The 3,143-nt window shown below is 42.8% G+C and overlaps 1 pseudogene; it reads right to left on the bottom strand.

Annotated features, from left to right (window-relative positions):
• Positions 1–1,171: 1,171 nt before the first annotated feature.
• On the bottom strand, positions 1,172–1,960 carry LOC112886164 (annotated as a pseudogene).
• Between the last annotated feature and the right edge of the window lie 1,183 nt (positions 1,961–3,143).

Here is a 3,143-nt window from a genome sequence, read left to right as displayed (position 1 = left end):
TTCATCTGGAATTCCTCCAGTTAAATGATTGACAGACAAGTCGATGCCAACAATATAAAAATACTTTTTTCGGCATACTTGTTTGTTGATGCTTCGTCACTGCAGACAAAATATCTAGGAGTATTCTCCGAACTTGTGTACCAATAAGGTCCATTAGTAGGTCCGGGCATATGCGTTTTTGTCATTGCCATTAGCTTTGATAATGACTGAGGAATTGATCCTGATATATTGTTGAATGATAAATTCAAGAGTTGAAGTTGTCTAAGATGTGTGATATTCACTGGAATACTCCCATATAACATGTTGTGGCTCAGATCTAGGAATCGCAGCTCTGCCAGATGTCCGATCCATATTGGTAATGTCCCATAGAATTTGTTCCATGAAAGATCAAGCAAAGTTAGATTGGGAGGCTTTGGATCAAGGATGGGAACTTTCCAGAAAATTCGTTGTTACTTAGGAGCAAGGAGCGTAGGGAGGGCATCGAAGAACATATAGGAAGTTCTCCCGCGAAAGAATTGTTTGACAAATCCAAGTGACGTAGATATTGCAACTCACAAAACTTTTTAGGAATAGGACCAGTAATTTTATTAGAGGATAGAATTAGTACTCCAATATTTGGAGCTCCGAAGTGAAAATGCCCAGACAAGAAGTTCATGGAGACAACCAATATTTCGAGGCCTCTTGGCAGTAATGGTATCTGGCCACTAAGGTTGTTGGAACTGAGAAATAATTCCTCCAAACTAGTGAAATTCTGTAGCCCTGGTGATATAGATCCACTAATGTTGTTGTTACATAGGCTAAGAAGTTAAGCTGGTTAAGTGCCCATTACCTGTGGCATTATTCCTGTCATATTATTGTCATTCAAACTTAGGTAGTCTAATTTTCTAGAAGAACATTGTGGCAACTTCTCTATGAACTCTGTTATGTTCCCAGATGATAGGCTCCCATCGAGCCACAGATACACAATTCACATAGATTTTTCAAGTCTACTGCCATCGTGGCTGAGTTTCCATTTTCAAATCCCAGGTAAGAGAGGGACGTCATTCGTCCTAGTGCATCAGGGAAAGGACCGTAAAGATAGGTTGAACTTAGCTCGAGGTATTGAATGCTTGTTATGTTCCAAAACCAACTGGATGCAATTGGGTGCCTAAAGTAGTTCAGGATAAATCAAGCATCTCAAGTTTTGTGAGGTTTATGTGAGTGAGCGATTGGTTTGCTCTGGGAAGGGAGCAGTCGAAAGGGAGAGAAACTTCAGAGATGGAATCATGTTTACCACATGAAGCCAATTATCTATTGTACTTAGATTTATGCTAGCCATATCAAGATACTCAAGCTGATGAAGACGAACTAACCATGAGATATCGGTTGTGTACAAATATTAGAAGCGAGACAAGACATCGCAGGTTTGAGAGGTTACCGAGCTGAGGCGGCACCTCACTCGGCAAAGTATGCGTGAGGACAAGGTATTCCAGTGTGGAAAGGTTGCCAAGTTGAGCAGGCAGTCTGCTCGCAAACGACAACAACGAGAGGCGAGATATCGCAAGTTTTTGAAAGAACACAGGAATTCGGGAAAACGACCATCATGACCAGATAAGTGTGCCGCCTAAATCCAAGTGCTCCAGATGCTCTAGAGACAGTAAGGAAGGACTTATCTGGCCTGCCAAATTTCCATGCTTAGATCAAGCTGGAGGACATGGCCGGTTTGGTTGCTGCAGGTGACGCCCATCCACCGGCAGCAGCCCTTCCGCCTCGTCGCCACGACGAGAGGATGCCTTCAGGTCGCCGGTGATGTTTTCCTTGAAGGCCAGCAACGCGTCCCTCTCGTGCGGCAAGCAGCTCGCGTTCCGCTTGAGCTGCCGCGGCGGCAGTCCATGCGATGCCACCGACAAGAAGCTCGAGGCGGCGGCCACGAGAAGAAGCAAGAACTTGGCAGCGGAGGGATGCATAGCAAGTGGTGTGGTCTGTGCGCAGTACCTGGCAATGAGCAAAGCTATCTGCTAGTAGAGTGCTAAGGTCTGAGCTGTGTGTGCTCTTAAATTCCTGCTGCGATCCAAAGATCTACTAACTTCATTGACAGAAGAGCATGTGGGAGAATTTTCAAAGGCTGGTGACCACATAAAGTTGTGGAATAAGACGTTGCGGTCCACATAAACCGAGTAACAACTAACAACGACGTAACACCTAGCATGACTGGCTGGTAAACACAAGGAAAATGGGGTTCCAATTAGACAGCCTTTTTCCATCACACATACGCGGAGAAGATAAGTTTTGTTAAATACTTTTTTTTATAAATAATCATAACTGGGATCTTCACGCAGTCAGTTATCCTCACATCTATAAATGTTTGTAGGAGATTGGACCGGTAGACCTTGATCTCATGACCACAGACGTATGGTACTACTTTTGGATCATAAATATTTGTAACCCTGCAAATGGTGAAGTTAGAGCAAATTAGAAGGGTGCGCTTGCCTTGTGGGTTTATGAATTTGATCGTTATACATTTTTTAGGAGAATTTGATCATTATACATGGTGAAAATTTGCTTGTTGATTTTGCATTTTGGTGTGGGTGCATGTGAGCTCGCCCAAACCTATTTAGTAGACTATAAAATGGCACTAATCGAGATTATATGACACGGCAAATGAAAATTACTTGGTAGTGTAGTTGTCACCACAAGTTGACCACGTGGTTGAATATTCAAATAAAGACTAGTGACCACAAGTTCTGGAATGCCATGTATGGTCCACATAAAACTGAATAATCACACATACAACAATGTAACTAGAGGTGGTAAAGGATGGTAAATACAAGAGCTTGTGGGTTACAACAACGCACTACACGTCAAGTAATTGGCTTCCTTATGAAATTCTAGCAAAAGAGTGTCAAATGGGCAACAAAACGTTAACCCACTAAGGAAAATTCGGAAAAATACAAGTCACAATAGAATTTTGGAAGCATTTCAGCTGGATACAGTACGGAGAAAGGACAGTATACCGCAACAATGATTCTGTACTGAGAAGCTTGGAACCGTTGTCCTGCTGGTCACTGTAGCCAGTGAATTTTTTTTGAAAGGAAATATCCAGTGAAAGTTGCAGCATGGGACATGAGGATGCCATTAGAGTCGCGGATGATGTTTTCCTTGAA

Source organism: Panicum hallii, chromosome 1 (assembly GCF_002211085.1).
Source record: "Panicum hallii strain FIL2 chromosome 1, PHallii_v3.1, whole genome shotgun sequence".
Taxonomy (NCBI): domain Eukaryota; kingdom Viridiplantae; phylum Streptophyta; class Magnoliopsida; order Poales; family Poaceae; genus Panicum; species Panicum hallii.
This window is presented reverse-complemented; position numbering and strand designations above follow the sequence as displayed.